The following is a 19,740-nucleotide window of genomic DNA, read 5'->3' as shown; positions in this document are numbered from 1 at the left end:
TGCATGCCCCTGCCCATAGCATGCAGGCTACAGATTGCAGCTCTGCCTTGGCTCTGGAGTCAATGATGACTCCAAGATCCCTTTCTGCCTCCATGCTCTCAAGAAGGGAGTTTCCCATCTTATAAGTTGCCGGTTACTACTGCCCCAGTGCAGCACCCTGTACTTGTCAGTTTTGAAACGCATCCTGTTTTTGTTAGCCCACCCTTTTAACCTATCCAGGTCTTTCTGCAGTCTTTCCCTCCCTACTAGCGTGCCCACCTCACCCCAAATTTTGGTATCATCAACAAATTTGAACAGGTTGCTTTTCACCTCGTCGTCCAAATCACTGATAAAGAAATTGAACAGTGCGGGCCCCAGGACCGAGCCCTGGGGGACTGCGCTGCCCACTTCCCCCAGGTCGAATATGACCCGTCCACCACCACCCTCTGAATGGGACCCTTCAGCCAATTTGCAGTCCATCTGACTGTGTAGGCATCAATGCCACAGTCGCGTAGTTTTTTAATGAGGATGGGAAAACAGCTGCTGAAACCCGGGATTGAACCAGGGACCTTTAGATCTTCAGTCTAACGCTCTCCCAACTGAGCTATTTCAGCTGCTTGTTTTGACTCCCCGCCCCTGCTCTGGATAGACATGGGTAGACTGCTTAGATCAGTGATTCTCAACCAGGGTGCCAGGCCACCCAGAGGAGCTGTGAAATCCTTTGAAGGGTGTCTTAAGGTGTGAAGAGGTTAAGTCTGACATGAGGAGATAAACAGATAAGGGCAAACTCAGGCTCGGTCCCTGCTTAGCCACTCCCCTGCCCCCCCCCACTGCCCAGCCCCTTTGCAAGGAGGTAAGCACTGTAATAAGTTTTTTTTGAAGTGGGGTACTGCTCAGTTCACAAAAGTCTTGGAGGGGGCCTTGAGTCTATTGAGGGATGCCTTGAATCTGAAAAATTTGAGAACCTCTGGCTTAGATAAATGGCTCCTGCTTGGGACCATGTCTAAAACTATGTGGGAATTCCCCAAGGACTTTGCTTTCCATGAGAATGGTTGATTTTCTATATTACTCAGCCTTATAATAAGGATAAACTCTGTCGATAGAAACCCTTCCCCACCACAAAAGTTAACACATTCAGGTGAATGCGTGACTGTGTGACTATAGCTCACCATGCAAACCGTGCCAGCACTGACACACAGAATGCTACTGGGATGGAAAGTGAGATTAAAGATTGGCATGCAAGCTTGACCCTGGGCAGAGATGTACAGTGTGCACTGTGAAGCTACACTCAATAAATTAGACGATGATGTATGGCACAGTACATCACGTCGTTGAAGGCAAGGCATATATACTCACAAGATAATGTGAAGTATTGAATATATCAAAGAGAGATGAATCTTTATCTGCAAGTTATCTTGTTCAATTTCTGTCTAGCTGAATTAATACTCTACATTGAAAGGTGTAGCTGGAGTGTGTGTGTGTGTGTATGTGTACCTGGGTGTAAGTTTAGGGGGTGCTGATTAATACATTGACATTTTAATTTAGAAAGATTTTCCTTTGTTCTTCTACTGGAAAATGTACCATATTTCCTTGCACTCAGTGCACCCTGGAATATAATATGCACCTTGTTTTTGAGAGGCAGAATGAAGGATTATGGTTGCATAGAGCAGGAACAGAGCCTAATCTTCAGTGGAGTTGCTCTCCTTTTCCCACTTAGGCTGTGTAGTAGGTGGAGGGAGAACAGGAACAGCTATCAGGTGGCAAAATTGTCTTAAGGAAGGTTAGCTTGATTGGTGTAACATCACAACCATTAAAAAAAAATTGTCAGAGATGGTCATTAGCACCTGTAGAATCAAGAATAACAAGCCATTAAGTCGGTTTCCCTGAGCTGCCTGAATAAAAATGCCACTGCTACTGCACTGTGAGCAGGAATCAAAGATGGGTGCTTCTACCCCGATAGAAAATTAGCTTCCATGCTTAATATGTGCAACCCAATTTTGGGAGGCTGATTTTTTTTGGAAACAAGGTGTGTGTGAGTGTTATCCAAGAAAATACAGTATATGCCAGTTGGTCTTTATTATTTGTATTGGGGTAACAACCTGTGGTTCCTTTCATGAATGAGGAGCCAGGTGTGTACAGTACTGAGCAACCACAGACCAGAAAAGCTTTCCTTGTCCCAAAGGAGCTCATGCAAGCTTTGTTACCTAAAACCTGATGAAAGGAGCCAACAGTCTTAGTGCACGTTCTGGGTTTTCTCTGAGGAACAGCATTGTTGATGGAGTGCTCGTCCAGACAATGATTTGGTATCTGTTTAGAAATTTGAAGTAGTTCACTGACATTATCTGTGATTAAAAGATTAGCTAGACATTTCTAATGTATGTTTTGTTCATATTTGTTAAATTGCCCTAAAACTCTTTTGATCTTGATGATTTGCATCAACTGGTCTTGCATGAAAATTTAAAATCTTGGTGTAATAGAGTATGTGAAATGGTGATTAATTTATAGCCTTTATCTTGAGTTACTAATCATTCTGTTTTTAACCGATAATATATTTGCAGTCCCCACAATTAAAACGCCATAACATTTTGTTATTACAAAGGAATTCATAAATAGTTGAGAAGATGTAACATGCAACAAATTAGGATTTAGCAAAAAAAAAAAAAAAAAAAAAAAAAAAAAAAAAAAAAAAAAAATGGCACGTGGGAGAGAAAGCAGCGGATGTATGTATATTCTAGGAAAAACAAGACAAGAAAAAAACCACTCCAAACAAATGAGCACACAATTATGGTTGCTCAGACACTACATGACACAGCTTAAAGTAGGGTAAATTCTAGTCTGAACTGGCAATGGTACCAGTCAATTTGGTTCTGACCACTCATCAACACAGTCTCTCAAATGAGGGTTTCCTTTATGGTGAGGTTATGTTCACCATGAGCAGCAGGGTGGCACATGATTAACTTTCTCTGAGTGTGAGCAATGCCAGCTGAATAATGTTTGCAATGACTGTGCTCTGTTCCTCTACTTTAAATCATGTGAATGGCTCAGAACGCATCCACCTTTCCCCCATTTTATAAAATGATCTGTACTGCCACCACCATTGATGAATCATGACCCCACTGTATTGGGTACTGTACAGACAAAACCAAAAGAGGGCCCTGTCCAAAAGATCTTATTTAGTCCCTGAAGTGAGTAGTCCAATTTGAAGACGAGAAACGTTGTTAAAATCCTAGCCATATCCTTTGGGTTAACCGAACCTTTTTAGGTATCTGACAATCACCCCCAGTAGGGCAAATAACGCTCTGGCATGCATCAATCGATGCATGTCCAGCAATGCCAAGAAGGTGATTCTTCCACTCTGCTCAGCACTGGGGAGACCACAGCTGGAATACTGCATCCAGCTCTGGGCACCCCACTTTAACAAGGATGTGGACAAGCTTGAGAGAGTCCAAAGAAGAGCCACCCGTATGATCAGAGTCTTAAAAGACAAGCCATACAAGGAAAGGCTGAGGGATCTGGGACTCTTCAGCCTGAGGAAAAGAAGGCTGAGAGGAGACCTGGAAGCAGCTTACCGCTACACTAGGGGAGTACCTCAAGGGCTTGGTGAGCAACTGTTCATCAGGGCACCCAAGGGGAAAACCAGGAGTAATGCCCACAAACTCCTGGAAGACTGATTCAGGCTCAACATTAGGAAAAACTTTTTTCACAGTCAGGGTGTCCAGACTGTGGAATAAGCTCCCTCCAGAAGTGGTGCAATCATCTACCCTGCACATCTTCAAGAGGAGATTAGACAGACACCTTGCTGGGGTCACCTGATCCTCAGTTATGTTTCCTGCTTGGTGCAGGGGGCTGCACCCGATGATCTTCCAAGGTCCCTTCCAGCCTTATAATCTATGAATCTAAGAATTATGAACCTTTTGGTAGCCAACTTCTTTCAGTATTGGCTGCTGGTTCTGTCAAGCCCTCCTCATCGTTCCCCAAACCTCTGGCATCTTGTAAGGTTTAGGGGTTTTCTGTACGGTACTGTAGTCTAAGATGCAACTGCAGCTAATGCCCATGCTGGTTTAAAACTAATTAGTTGTGCAGCCCCACAACCCAACTTAACCCAGACTAACTGGCAGGCTTAACAACCTAAATTGGACTCCATGTTGCCGCTCTGCACTGAACTAACTAATTTAAAACTGGCTTCTGTGTTTATATGAGCAGCAGTTGCACCTGGATGGTAATGAAGAAATAATGCATTAGCTAGCTCATTCTGGCTGCTTTTGCTTTCTAAGGAGTAACAACACAATTCAGTAATGCCTTGAAGTACAACACTATCTGCATCCCAGACGTATGAAGAACAGCAGGTTTTTTTCATGGTAACAAATGAAGCTAAAGAAACAGGAACAATATAAACAAGATAATTCCCTAGATTTTGATGCACTTAGTATCCAATTAAGTTTGTGGTACAGTAGGCTGATTTATGTAGAAGTGGCTACTTTATCTGCAGCAAACGATTGGTCATTTTGAAAAGCCCTGAACTGATTATTCTTTTTAAACCATTGTAATTACATGAAGGAGAAATATAGAGTTATGTTGTCCTTTCATTGGCTATTAATCGTCTATCGAGCTCACTTACACGCACAGGGAGAGATCAATTTCCTTTATGGCTGCAAGAAGGACATAAATTATGTTAAATTAAGGAAATACTCCCCCATCCAGACAATCCTTTGTTATGTGTTTGTTTTTCATAGAAAACAGTCAGTCATTGATCTTATGCAATAGATTGTATTTTTATTTTTTTTTTAAATCAAGAGTTCAAACCCCCATTTTTTTTTTTTTTTAAATCAAGAGTTCAAACCCCTTTCCTTTTAAAAGATGCTTTTATGAGGCATGGTATTTCCCATGGCAAAAGTCATCTATAACAACAAAAAGAAGACTTGAAAGCCATGGGGATGGAAAAAAAAACCCTTTAGTTACTTTGACCTGTCTTGGCAATTGCAATTTTTAGCAACAAATAAAGGGGAAAGGTTTGAAGAATTATGTGATAATATGAAATCTTGCCTCTCTACCTTTAATGGTTTGCAACATTTAATGTGAATCTATTCAACCTGGAAATAAATTATTTTGCATTCCTCTGTGTTATGCACAGTAATGCACATGCCAATATGGGTCACTCTTGTCACTGCTTTCATTCACACATTCACTCTAAATAATAATGAGCATTTAAAATCTATCAGAGGTTTGGGGGGCTTTGTTTTGTTTTGGTTTGGTTTTTAATTAGCTCAGTCCCTCAGGCAAAATTATATTGTCTCCCTTAAAAAAACCCCATCTTTAGTTTGCATTATTGCACTGCCTGAGTACACACCTGCTATTGTTCTTGAAGGAGTTTATAACTTAGCTATTTTAATTTCCACTAGAGAATATTGATACAGAATTCTCTAGCCAAAAGCGTTTTAAAATCAATGCTTGTAATGAGAATTACTGATCATATAACCCATTAGAACATGCTACATAAGGCATCCTACATGTGTTTTCCCCATTTGTATGTAATGTATGCAGCTGACTGTGTTGGAGCTGGTCGGAGGCAGCATCACTGCTTCTCTTTCCATTCCTTCAGCCTCTTTCAAACCTCCTTCAACCCATTCAGTGGGATGCAGGCAGCCAGTATATTACTGTCCTTTTCATCTGTCAATCTCAAAGACAAGTTAGTGGTTTTGCTGTCTCCAGGTTTTACTCCACTCATCAACACAGTCTCTCAAATGAGGGTTTCCTTTATGGTTAAGGTTATGTTCACCATGAGCAGCAGGGTGGCACATGATTATCAGCTAAGCAGCATCTTATTTTCAAATGCAGTGTAGCCTTGATGATTCAGAAGCCACTCACCCAGAAGCAGGCACTTGGTTGCCCATTTATCTGGTCTAGCAGAGACCAGAGTTTGGGGTGCTTGACTGTAAAGAGATCAATATAGAAAACAGGGTAGGTTGTAGCCGTGTTGGTCTAGCCCAACGAAGGGTTTTTGAACCCGAAAGCTTGCTTAATAATTATTTTCCAACTATTTGGGTTGGTCTAATAAAAGGCATTATTGCACTGCCTGAGTACACACCTGCTATTGTTCTTGAAGGAGTTTATAACTTAGCTATTTTAATTTCCACTAGAGAATATTGATACAGAATTCTCTAGCCAAAAGCGTTTTAAAATCAATGCTTGTAATGAGAATTACTGATCATATAACCCATTAGAACATGCTACATAAGGCATCCTACATGTGTTTTCCCCATTTGTATGTAATGTATGCAGCTGACTGTGTTGGAGCTGGTCGGAGGCAGCATCACTGCTTCTCTTTCCATTCCTTCAGCCTCTTTCAAACCTCCTTCAACCCATTCAGTGGGATGCAGGCAGCCAGTATATTACTGTCCTTTTCATCTGTCAATCTCAAAGACAAGTTAGTGGTTTTGCTGTCTCCAGGTTTTACTCCACTCATCAACACAGTCTCTCAAATGAGGGTTTCCTTTATGGTTAAGGTTATGTTCACCATGAGCAGCAGGGTGGCACATGATTATCAGCTAAGCAGCATCTTATTTTCAAATGCAGTGTAGCCTTGATGATTCAGAAGCCACTCACCCAGAAGCAGGCACTTGGTTGCCCATTTATCTGGTCTAGCAGAGACCAGAGTTTGGGGTGCTTGACTGTAAAGAGATCAATATAGAAAACAGGGTAGGTTGTAGCCGTGTTGGTCTAGCCCGACGAAGGGTTTTTGAACCCGAAAGCTTGCTTAATAATTATTTTCCAACTATTTGGGTTGGTCTAATAAAAAATATCAGATTCACGCAAGGAACCTTGTCTCAATATAGAAAAAGCATTTCATATCGGGGCCTTTGCTAATGTAACATGATGGAATTAAGGCTGCTTGCCTCTTGAGCCTTGGGGAACCTGGGTCCTTGGTCTCCTCTTCCCTTCACTGGTCTTCATTCCTCCGGGCTTTGAAATATCACCTCCGTCTTCTGCCGAGAAGGGTCATGTAACTTGGGCCAGCACTGAGTAGAACGGCATTTATTTACCAGAGGTGCATTTGATTCTGGGGTGAACAAAATGGACAGTGAAGTTACTTTCTTAACATGGACCTTTTTTTGCTTGAACATGAAATACTTAGCAGTAGCTTCAGGGCACTTTTCCCATTTATTTGTAACATGCGCTTCATTGATGCTGAGTCCTGATGTTCAATAAAAGATGATTTAGGATTATGGCAAAAAGCAACAGCTTGCAACTTCTTCAAATATAAAACTGAGCACAAAACATGAGGGCTCAGTCTAGCAGCTACCAGTCAAGCCAGCATGACTCAAAGGATATCGCCAGAGCTCCCATACAGAGAAATCAGAGCCTGATGGCTCCAAATTGTTCTCATATGTTTCACCCAACCTGTCATCTCCACAAAGCATAGCTGGACTTGGATTTGGAACCGGCGCTGGGTGAATGAGGGGTTGTGTGGTTTGCTGACAATTTAGGAAATGTAGTAAAAGAAAAATCTTTTCTGGTTGAACCAGAACTACTACTACTAACACCACCATTGCTACTTGTACTGCCGCAACAAAGAAAATGAAATGTTTCATTTCAAACACATATCAAACCCATATGGCAACAATGGAAACCTGCAGCTGTGATTTTTCTCTCTTGTCTACCATGCTTGAGGGGAAGAAGGAGTTTGTAACTGGCACTGGACGAGCGTGTCAAACTGTTTGATTGATTATTGCTTTTAGATTCTGCTGCTGTACTTAGTGGGGCAAACTTTATCCTCCTGGAGAGGTCCCCTGACATGGTTCAGTTCTGCTGAGCAAGGGGAATAGTGAGGTTTGAGCACAGATAAGTGTGTGAACACCCCATACCTGGGGACAGAGTTGGGAGAATATGGGGGCAGGGTGAGATGACATGCTGTTTTGAGCAAATCATGTGGTTGTTCATTCCCCCCGTCCTACCCCTGCCCTGAAATGTGCTGGAACCGCTTTGCAGCACTGCTCACACCTTCTCCAAGGTGGAGGGACTTGAGTGTTCCCTGAGGCTCGAGGAAGGAGGTTCAGGGCAGAGCCTGCTTCTCGGGAGGCTCTCTAGGTCCCTGGATATGCGGGTCAGGCAATGTTCTCATGATTGCATTTTACAAAGCCAAACCCATGCTTTCAAAGTGGATGCACCTGACGATCAGCCAGTCGCACAGAGGTCCATTGCTGCTTCTAGGCAAACCCTTTGTTAATACGTTATAGTCTGCACACTTATTAGAGCTGCTTTTGAGAGTGAGACTTTTTAAAATTCTTTTATTTTTTTTAATAATCTGGAAACCTAAATAGCAATCTGTGTCCCAGCAGCTGCTTTCAAGTTTATCCATCGGAGAGCGCCGCAGTAATTAAACATGTACATTGTAGTTGTAGGTCCCTTGTGGCAATTTATAGACTGTTGTCCCTTTGCATGCTTCCCTATTCGGCTCTCCGGGGATGTAACATTTAAATTAGCCACTCTCCCGGGAGGTTCCTCATGTTGTGCATGTGATAATTGTGAGAGCTGAGGGCTCTCAGCTCCCATTGCTACTGCTGGGTCCTTAGCTTAAGTGCACAATGAGCTGTGCGGAAGAAGAGAAAGCTCTTCTACTTCCAGGCAGGGTGATTGCTGGAGTGTAATTTTTTCAGTGGTGACTTATTGGGGGGGAGGCTGGGATTTTATTGATTTATTTAGCTCCATTTCTGTGCAAACCTCGGACAGAATGACTTCTTTGAAATGTCCTTATGCTGCTCTAGGGCAGCCTTTGTTTCTCATTTAGAAAATTTACAAAAGAACCCAAAACATTGCATGCACGTGTAAGCTTGTATTTGTTACAGAAATGTGAGGACAAAGACAGTGCATCAATTTCTCTTCAGTCCTGTGGTTGGGGACCTTTTAGATTAAATTCATTAGTTCATGGTAGTTTTAAGATGTAACATAAGCCTCCAAAGGGATCTTCAGCTTCTCTTTTTTATTAAAATGAAATCTTCCCTTGGCATTTCTCTAGGCCCTTCTCCAGTCACAAATAAAAGGGACACTGCTGAAGGATATTCTGCTGTACACTTAAATGCCAGCAATCCAATTAAAGGAATGTTTAACCTTTGGTAAATAAAGCTATGGCTCGCACTGCCTCTTGGCTACAGGGAAAAAAATTAACTGATTTATTATTAAGCTTCTTACCCTAGACTGATGTGTGTATTCACAATATAGTTTACAATGTTATAAGCCCACAATTCTATTAAAATTATATTGTCCCAGAAGGTCAACTGGTAGCAGACTCAGAGGCCCCTTGCAGACATTACAGGTTTGATGCAATTCATGTGTTAATTGCACCATAAATGGTAACAGTGCTAATGTTCAGCTAATTTATGGCACCATAAGGTGGCAAATCCACCACAAAGTTATTCTGCGTAAAATGTGGAACGTCTTTGTGGCTTCTTTGTATTGGCACCATACATTGAATGTGTAGCATCCCCATGGACATGCTGACACTCATCAGCATTGGTATAGGGACAGAGGTTGGCATCAGGACCACATCTGGCATAGCAGGAGGTGCAGTTTTTGTGATGCAGCAATCCTCCAGTCCCAATCATGCCATTCCAGTGGCCAGAAAATGCAGTTAAAAGAGCTCTGTGCTGAAGGGTCTTCCTTGCAAACTCCTTTATCTTCCTTGTTTACTGAGCGGTGTTGGCTGTCAGACACACATGCTCTAACCCAGATTTCAAACTATTCAAAATTTGGTGCTGTTGAGAACTGGAGCATTTAAGAATGGCAAGCATCGGCATAATATTGATTCAGGTATGAGTCCTGATTGTGAACATCTCTAACATTCAGAGGCGTTCACCTTGGAGGTTTGGTTCAGTCCCAGCATTGTATACTTAAGCAATTTATTTCAAATCTGGTATCACTTTAATTTGGCCCTGTTATGTTTTTATGTAGATGCTCATGTAATGTGTGACAGAGAGGGATATGGCAGGGGCAAGGTGCAAAGTCTGCCTTGTTCTCTGTTGGGCATAATCCCTGTGTAAACCTAGATATGCTCAGAGGCACTGCAAACTGGGGCCGAATCCCAGGATGTTGCTTGTCAGTTGTCACCTTTTGGAAAGACTAATACTAAAATAAATGTATTGATTGATGCTTATGGAAGCTTTTTCCTCTCTGAACGAGTTAGATTCTTAAGTGCCACCCTGCTTGTACCGTCTAGCTGATTTCAGTCTAACATGGCTAAACACTTCTCTAAAATAGACTGAAGAGCAATCTCTGGCCATCAGTTTTCATTGCTACTCAAGTATTGGCAGTCTCACGTACAATGTACGATGTACTTTTTCCTTCTGTGTTGAGTCCTGCAGTTGTGAATGGGCAATGAGGAGAGCTGTAGCTTCTGAGTTGGAGCCCATGGTTTGGAGATAGGGGACCTATTTATGGATCTGTTCCATTCATGGTGGGAGAGAGGGTCAGCTCTCTGTACACATCAGAAATTTTGCAGCAAAGCAGGAGCAAGGCAACCTTGGACAAATTTATGCCTTGCAGGAAAGGCTGGGCTCTACTTTGGGAAGGCAGCATTATACATTTTTTGGGGCAGGCACTGCCTCTTCTTGGCTTTGTATTTTCACAGTGGCCTGCACAATGTGATCCTGCCCACATGACTTGGCTCCTGGGCACTACCTCAATACAAATCCTAAGAGGAATGGGACAGACCTTAGCTACCACTGCAGATTTAGTTCAGATCTGATGCATTTCAAAGCTGCCTTCCTTATCTTCCATAAGTGACTGGGAGCAAAAGCCAAGAACTACAAAGGGAACAGTGAGAAGAAGGTGAACACTGCTTGACATCCAGTAAAGATGCCAACTGCCTTTGGGATGTATGGAGGAAAAAGGCTGCAATATAAATGCAAAGCTCCCATTTAAATCTCCCAAGTTGCTGGTAGGCTATAATATACAAACCCCTGAAAGCTCAAAAATGGGGTTTCATATTCAACAGAACCCCCAGGTGAAGAATTCATGCAAAAATGACTTATTTGAAAACCTTAAACTGCTCCTTCTTTTGCTGTGAGTAGCTCCTTCCAAAAACCTCAGGTTCAGGATTGAGGCTTCCTTCCCCTCTCTTGCCTAAATAATTTTCAACAGAAAAAAATGGAGAGACAGAAAATGCCTTTGAAATGTAGGGACTGCAAAAAGTCCTGTTTTTCAGTTCACTGGTGGAAATGCATGTCAATCATTCGTCCTGCTCGTGTGTTGGGTTGGCATGGGCCCCAGGGGCAGCTGAGCTGCCAGGGCTGGGCAGTTGGTCTGTGCACACACGTACGCCTGTGCTGCCTCGGCACAAGGTCGTGGCTTTGAGATCAGGCAGGTAGAGCACTGCATTTGTATCTGCTGGCATGCCGAAGGGCCTGGGAGGTGGCTCTTGTCACTGTCTTTGCACCCACAGAGCAGCCCGGTGAGTCCCTGGGGTGTCCTGCTGCACGGGAAGGGGGAGCTTTGGACAGAGGGGCTTCTGGGCTCTTGGGCAGTTGGGGCAGCTCATTAAGCCATTATTTCTCCTCCAGGACATGCAAACCTGTCTGTCTTCTGGGGAAGAAAGAAAAGGTCCTGCCGGGCAGCTGGCTGCACTGCTATAAGCATCCAACTCCTGCTGACCCCACTCAGCCCAGCTCTGACCCGAACGTGGCCAGGGCAGATTCCCGGGTGCCCAGTGCCTGTGCTGAATGCGGATGGCGGGGAGGTGAGGTCCCTGTGCAGTGTGCGCCCCTGGCTGGGCTGGAGTGAGACCGGATCCCAGTGGGAGGAAGGAGTGCTCAAGCCTCACCTGCTATGCCCCATTCTCTCAAGGCTGGACTATCTGGAGAGCAGGGCAGAGCTGCTGGACATGTGTAACCACGATGCAGGGGGTCAAGGCGAGGCTCCATGCTGGCTGACCTGCAGAGGATCACAAACTTACAGATCCTAGCACTTGCTCTCCCTTGTTTCATCGGGTGCCACGTGTTCATTGGTATGGGGTTCATGGACCAAGTAGCAGGCTTTTTGTGGTCTTTTTGTGGTACCCTACCCCTTATGGCTTGGCCAAGGGGCCTGTTAGCCCCACCCCTAGCTGCTGATCGACTAAGGAGGTGGCAGCTGCTGATTGGCTGAGGGGACAGGTTATCCCACCCCTCACCAAGGGGGTGTCCCATTTTTGGGAGGTGTCAGTGGTCAGCCGAGCCTTGAGACCGATACAGAGCAATGACATTTACTGAGATGAATCTCATGTTTGCTTCTGTGCATCTGTGATGAGTCTAAAGGCTGCCTTACATGCCTGTGGATACATCGCTCGCCGGATACTCTCACAAGGAAATGGACTATAGATATGTCTGAATGGACTGGTTTTGCATGTCAGTTATTGAGATGATTATTTCTCTTTATACAAAACCCTGGGGTGGGAAGGAGGAGGGCACAACTGTTGCTAGCAATAAACTGATCCATCCTAAAAGGAAAATCAGCTCCAGCCCAAGCTTTGATGCCAAAAATTGTAGTGGGCCCTTTTGGTTACAAGTAGCTGCTTCGACAGAGCTACAGCACCATCTCTATACATGCACACATTAATCACTGTGGCTGTTGAGGTTCCATAATATTAACATAGCAGATCATGATAGTCATAGCAATTTGCCACAGGATGGGCTACTGAGTGCCTCTAATTGATAGGAATACAGAGGGTCTATTGTCTGCACTTCTGCTACGTTTGTGGTTTGCCAGCTGGCTTATTCTTTCATGTTTGTATTTTTCCTGCTTGCGACTTGGCCTCTATTTTTTGCACTGGTTGCAGTGCAGATGTATTTTCTTTCCCTGAAAGATATGGAAAAACCTAAAGCTGCTTTAAAAAAAAAATAATTTAAAGCAATTCAGCTTTTTGAAACCGCATAATTGAAGAGCTTGGAAATAATTGGCTTATTATAGTGCACCCGTAAAAATGAATTTGCATCTCATTTATGAACTATTAGATTCCCTATCGCATGAGACTGATTGTTCTTAATGTGACTTGCATGTAATTATCATTCTTTATTAAAACACTTCATAGCTAAACACTGAGGTGGGTTTGCACCCAAATCATAGGGTTAAGCCTTGAATTTGGGGGGGGGTTTTAGCTCCAGCTTTTGCATCTCAAACCCATAGTACCGTCTTTCTCATCCTAACTTAACCTGTTCAGTTACAGTGGCCTGAGAATATGACCCACTCTTGCTTTACTTTAATTCCTACAGTCTTCAGAATATGTCTGTATTGTTACCTAGATTACAGGTAACCTTCCGGGTAGGCTGATAAAATAGGCAGAGAGATGTCTACAGCCCAGCCTTTTATTTGCTTGCACCTTAACAGATGAGAACAAACATTTATCCTAAAGTCTACTTGGCTACCCACAACAGGACAACAGATTCTCACCTATACCAGCTGGGGTGACTTGAGAAGTGGGAAGGGGGTGGCGCACAGACTGGCAGCAGATCTTCTTGAATTTGCTGAGTTCTCCAAATTGCCCTCCAGCCTATGCCCAATATTTAGAGACGGGTGGTTTTAATATTTTAATAAATCACATCTGATGATCTAATTTAAATCCCTTTGTTTCCCTGAAGCTTTTGGAACTGGACTGAACCAGATCATTTGTGGACTTGGAAGGTGTCGATTGTTTGGGATTTATATCGATGGGAAAGAGGGAGGGTTTCTTATCTCCTTTCCGTCCCCATTGTGGAATGCTGTTTCTGTTTATTCTTTACCTTACTTTATGGCCTTTCTGACAGGCTGTTTTTGTTTTTACAAATTATCTAAGCATTTTAGCAAAAATGTATCTATTATAGCAAAATAACATCTAATACGTTTGGTTACATCAATCAGGACTACTACTATTTTAAAATAAAGCTGTGATATAGCGTATATGGATTATTTAATGTATGGTCTTCTCTTTTTTTTCCTTTTAGGCCTTGTGCTTTGTTTAATTGTGTTTGATGGTTTCCTTTACTTGCTGACCAAGTTAGTTGTCACATCTGCAAAGGTTCACACTACAGTCAGTCAGAAACAGGCTTTGGACCTTCTGCTTAACAGCACTTCTGCAACTTAGCCTAGGCCCCTTGAAAATGGCCAAGGCTGGCAACAGTGTCAAAGTTGGAAGCAGTCATTTCAGCTTGGATTTAGCAGTGAAGGAGTGAAGACATGGTGGCATGGTCTTCAGCCACCCTAGGAAGCAGCCAGGATCCAAGGTTGGACAGCCCTTACTGAAGTTTTTGCTGGTGTATGTTCACTGCTCCTCTCATCTGAAACAACTACACTAAAGCTAAGTATACATAAACCTATGCTGTATTCTTACCTCTTGGCTATAGTCTAGGGTTGCCCATTTTTGGTTAGCTGTTCTGTAGGCAGGCTGGCTGGCTGGGACTGCCTCTGAGCCAAATGGCACAGCTGCTGATATAGCTGTTATATATATATATATACCTGTTGTATGCAGGCAGTAGTCAAGCTGTTGCTTGAGCTAATGTGTAAAGCATGGCAAGGGTCCTGTTCCCTCCTGATGTTAACAATGGAGTTACACCAGTAGAGTTGGATCCTATATCTTTATAGCTGAATCTGTGAGGCAACCTATTACCACATCTTTCAGCTATTGGGTTTCAACACCTGTATGGTCCAGGATGTCGGAAAGACTGTTGCATGGTAAAGCTTAGGGAGGTTGGTCCATTCTGACAGCTGGAAAGAAGCGTACACAGTCAATGGTCCATATGTCTTTAATATGCCTCCATCGGCATTTCCCGTTCTGTGAGTACACATCAACATTGGCGATTGTAAAATCCGGCCTTAGTATCTGTGACACCGGTGTGACTTGATGGAGGCACAAAGATGACGGAAATAAAAAAGCAGCAAAGCCAGGGTCACATTGTGGAAATGAGGAAACATTTCTGAACAGTTGCATCTATGCACAGAACATGTGAGAAAGGAAGCTGAAGAGTCAGCCCCTTGGATGAAATATGGCAACAACATTAATGTTTAAAGGAGGTATTGAACTGTAAATGTAGAATATTTTATTCATAGTAGCTGGCCAATGAATGACTGAGGAAATAATTAAAGTATCTGTAAGTGTTATCCAATAGATCTACTGTCATGGTCTTAATAAGATCTTTAGTTTCAGAGTTAGGGAACCACCATTAATCCTTCTTTGGAAATAGCCCATTAAAATTCTATTAATGACAGATGTTTAGCAGGAGAAGATATGCATAGTCATAGGATCAAGTGTTCAGAGGCCAGTTGTTTCACAAATATTTGGGATTTCTCCTGCATGTGTGTTTTATCAAAAATAAGCACAAAATAGCATTACTTAATCGGCCCTTCGGCATACCGGATGGAATATTTGGTCTGATTGAGCGCATAACCCTACTGTTTCCATTTATTATGCATGCCAGCAGGTGGCTAGCTAAGTAGTATACTGTCTGATGTAAAAGCACAGAGTCCTGGATGGAAATATTATAAAAGCACCTCATGGTCCTTCAGGCAAAACAGAATATCTACAATGCTATTAATTTCAGAAAAATGAGTGGAAATGCTGAGGAGAGTTGCATCAGAACAGCAGCATTGCATTCAGCTTTCTTCTTGACTATGAATGCTTTCAGACTTTCATTTCAGCTGCACAATAAATGCAGATGGAAATACAGGGTACTCCAAACAAGCAGGGAAGCATAACTTATCCCTTTAGCAGGGAAACACTAATTTGTAATATAAATTAAATTTGGCATAAGAACTGTGGAGGGACTGCACCTTTAAGATCTACCACACCATTTAAGGAAATTATTCACTTTATACATTAGAGCAGATTAGAAATGTGTCAGTACCAATTCTGGGCATTTCCCTGATGTCACATGTTGTTAGGGGAACAATTACTTCACATCTGAGTAAAAACCTTAGTTTGAGGCTGCAGCTAATGTAGCATATGGTGCACTGTAGAAATAGGGGCTGTATATCTTGAGAATGCAGGCAATAGCCCATTACAGTGGTTGTTAACATATTTCTTCCACTTCATCTGTTTTACTGTACGGTAGACTTTGTTATTGTTTTGCTTAGAAGAGGTTTTACACCTTAGGACGCATGGAAGGTGTAATAAAGATTCCCAGTTCAGGGGTTAAGCAGAATTGATCTGTTAGCTTTCATAAGCCTTGTGCTCTCTTGCCCTGGCCTTTGAAGGATAAATGTCTTATTCAGACAAATCCAGATTGCTTTTCAAATAGATTCAGTTTGCTGCCTGCTGTTGTCAGACAGTACTGCTGTGGATCACAGACCATTGGCACAAAGCAGCAAGTAATAGGGTTTTAGCTGTTGAGATATTTATTTTAATATGATTTTAATGAGATGTTTATTTTCATTTTTTGGCACAACGTGGACATTTTTCAAAGGTGATTAATTATTTTGGAGGCTTCCATTTGTCAGATTCCTGAAAACAGCGTGCAAAGAAGTTGCCCTGTTTTCAGAGAGGAGCTTGCTTGGCATTTTCAGAACATTGGATGCCTTTCAGGTTTCTCAGGTTTTGTACACAAAAATTGCTCGTGGTGTTTGAAAATTTAGGACAAAATCTTTAAGGTCATATTTGGAAAAAAACTTCCAATGACTGAGAATATAGCTGGAGTCAAGAATATAGCTGGAGGAAGAGTAGAGCAAAAGCAGGGTCAAGATTTCAGCATTAGTCTCTCTACTTTTTTTTCCCGAAGAAAGAGTTGAAAAACTATTGTCAGGAGACCACCGGGTACAGATGTGGGCCTTTGCATCCTGTTGATATTCACTGGCCTTCTTCTTTTCCAAAGGCGGTGCCAGTCAGCACAGTTGGGTCCATCTTCCTTGCTCTTATCTCTCCTGCCACGACTTTGACTTAATTAACGGGGGGAGGCGCGATGACTTCCCGACCCAGCGTTGACTGGCACTTGCCCCAGGGCCAGACCAGGGATGCAACAAGCTTCTTTGCAAAGGAAAATATCTGCCTGCACCGTCCTCTCCTTCTCCTCTCTTTCTATCGTCTCATCTCCTGGGGCCGGAAATAGCCCACGGCTGCTTAATTAGGCCAATCTGTCTCACCCAGCACGGTGATAAAGCAGTGCTGGGGTGGGTCGGGAGATCCCGTTGCAGCATGGTCATGCCGCTACAGCTGGGCAGATTCCCCTGGCTAGGGGCCTGCTACTGGTAAGTACTCTTGGTCTCTTCACACTGTGTAGAGGGAAGCAACAGAAAAGATCAGCTATCTACAAATATGACTCCTCCTACCGTGTCACCCTTCCCTCTCAAAAGACAATGCTGTGAAGTGCCAGATGTATTTGAATACTTTGTATCCTGAAGCATCATAAGTAGAGATGCTGTGAAATACTGGAGCAGCAAGCTCTGATACAGATAATACGGATGAAGTCAAAGAATGAAGCTGAAGCGTGAAATTACAGATTTTATTCTTCTGTTGGAGAAAACTCATAATTTTCATGCAGCGTTATGTTTCAGAAGTTTGGTAAGAATAACAACCAAGCTAGTGAAACCACTCTACCATAAAGTAGGTACACACCTGGGTGCATCAAGTGAACTTCGGCAGAGGGTCTGCTCTGGGTCCACAACTATTCAGTATTATCAAGTATCACCTGCTGGATGGGATGGAGAGTATATTTGTTAAATTTGTAGATGATACCAAAGTGGGAGGGGTTGCAAGCACTCGGGAGGATGGGCTAACACTTCCAAATGATCTTGACAAATCATCTCAAATAAATAAGCTGGAATGGGGTAGGGAAGAGTACAAAGTACAGCGCTTAGGAAGGAATATCAGCTACACAGATACAAACAGGAAACTGCTGCCTAGACAGCCGTTCTTTAGGAAAGAATTTGCAGGTTGTCATTGATCACAAAATGAGTAGGAGTGAGGGATGCCATACTGTTGCAAAAAAAGTAAACACCATACTGAGATGCATGCAAGTGGCATGAAAAAATCTTTCCACCCTACACAGCGCTGGAAGGACTCAGCTGAAGCATTGTGCAACATGCTGTGGATCAGTTGAAGAAGAGTGTAGAGGGAAGCAACAAATATGAACTGTGAAAAAAGATTGAACTGGGCTTGTTCAGTTTAGAGAAGACCAAAGGGTGACATAACAGTCTTGTAAAAGGTTAAGGCACAGATTATAAATTAGAAATTGTTCTTCGGGTCTGCTTTCTTAAGGCAACACAGAAACTCCATGGGAGAATCCAGAACCGAAACTCCTGAATCCTCATTCAGTGTCTTATTCCCCAAAGAAACTTTCCATTTCTGCTTGCTTGTCAACATGTCTAGCTGCTGGTTTGTTTTTTTACTAAAGCATCCTAACGTCACATTAAAAGCCATATTGTGAATACTATACAATTAAATGAAAAGGTGGGAGGCCAAGGAGATAGGAGCAAACGGCATTTATGTACCTCTTGCTATGTTCACTACTTTGCTGTAGTTTTGTGTGTCATTGCCACGGAGAACCTCCAAGGAAGAATGCTGATTATCTATGCAGGAGGTCTTTTTTGCATGCTAAAGGAGAACAGTAGTACATCTTGCTAATTTGATTTTAAAATCTATGCCATGCTATTGTTTGACCTAGAAATTAGATTGCTTTTCACTAATATAATTGGCTAATTAAAACATCTTGTTCTCTGGGAGATAGGGAAAATCCCACAGTTCTTATGTGACTAGGGACATAATGCAGTAAACATGGATAAGTTCCTAATTCACAGGAACCCATTTAGAGCACAGAGAAAAGAGTATGTGCAATCTAGCTTTTTTATACAGCTTTTGAGACCTTTTAAGGTCTGATCCTGCAGTGTGGTAAGTGGCACCTGAAACTTGCTGCGTTCGGACTTGTATCTGTGATAGATGCCCATATCAGTAGGAGTTTCTTTACTATTATAGATACCTGGCTTCCACTATCCTATGTATTTATAAGTATCTTAAGCTAATTCTGAGCTACGCAGAAATGGTGTTGAATGAAGAGGCAAGTATTCTTGTGGGTGATCTCTTTTATTAGACCAGTTGCATGGTTAGGATGGACATAGGCAAGCTGTTGGGTAGCGCAGCCTCCTTCCTCAGGTCTCCACTGTTGAATGAAGATGTTTTCCCCCAGTTGGGTTTTGCATCCTTAATTTTGCCAGCTGCCAACAAAAGGTGCTCCACTACTCCCCACAATGACCTCCTTGCATTGTAAAATCGGAATGCCTCTGGGAGGAAACTGGACTCTCGAGGGCCGCTATTTTTATCTTCCCTATGTACGTGGGGCCCGCAGGCAGGCAGGTGGGAAATGGATGTGCCTCCACAAGTCTAATTTTCATCATGGCTGAAGTGGGACAAAATGGGAGTTAATTTGCTAAAAGGATTGAGCCAATAATCAGGTTATTTCTTTCCCCTGGGGAAAAGTCAGAGTTCTTTCCCTGGGTTGCTCTTGGGATTCACATCCATGCACTAACTCAGGGCTTCAGGTAAAGTCACAGCCTGGCTTCAAGTATAGAAAGCTTTTTAGAGACTTATGCTAATCATATTTAATTTGTATGTGCAAATGATTTTAACTAAATGTAGACTTCCCTGAGTATCTTCAATTAAAAGTGCTGGATGTACTCCAAAGTTACAAATTCCTTCACTAAGCCAGTAGGGAATGGTAATGAATTATTGCTAATAAACCCATAAAGCCTTTATTTGCATAAGTAATATGAAGCTAATGTGTGGATAAAATTAAACTTTAAAATGAAATATTATTAAAACAAAACTGTTAATGAATT

At 42.6% G+C, this 19,740-nt stretch overlaps 1 non-coding gene across 1 annotated transcript; it reads right to left on the bottom strand.

The window, feature by feature from the left end:
* Positions 1 to 520: 520 nt before the first annotated feature.
* On the bottom strand, positions 521 to 593 carry TRNAF-GAA. Its single transcript has one exon. It is a non-coding gene; the product is annotated as a tRNA-Phe (tRNA).
* Positions 594 to 19,740: the final 19,147 nt, after the last annotated feature.

The sequence above is a fragment of the Alligator sinensis genome, unplaced genomic scaffold (genome assembly GCF_000455745.1).
Source record: "Alligator sinensis unplaced genomic scaffold, ASM45574v1 scaffold1291_1, whole genome shotgun sequence".
Taxonomy (NCBI): domain Eukaryota; kingdom Metazoa; phylum Chordata; order Crocodylia; family Alligatoridae; genus Alligator; species Alligator sinensis.
The sequence above is the reverse complement of the archived record's forward strand: the minus strand, read 5'-3'. Positions and strand labels throughout refer to the sequence as shown.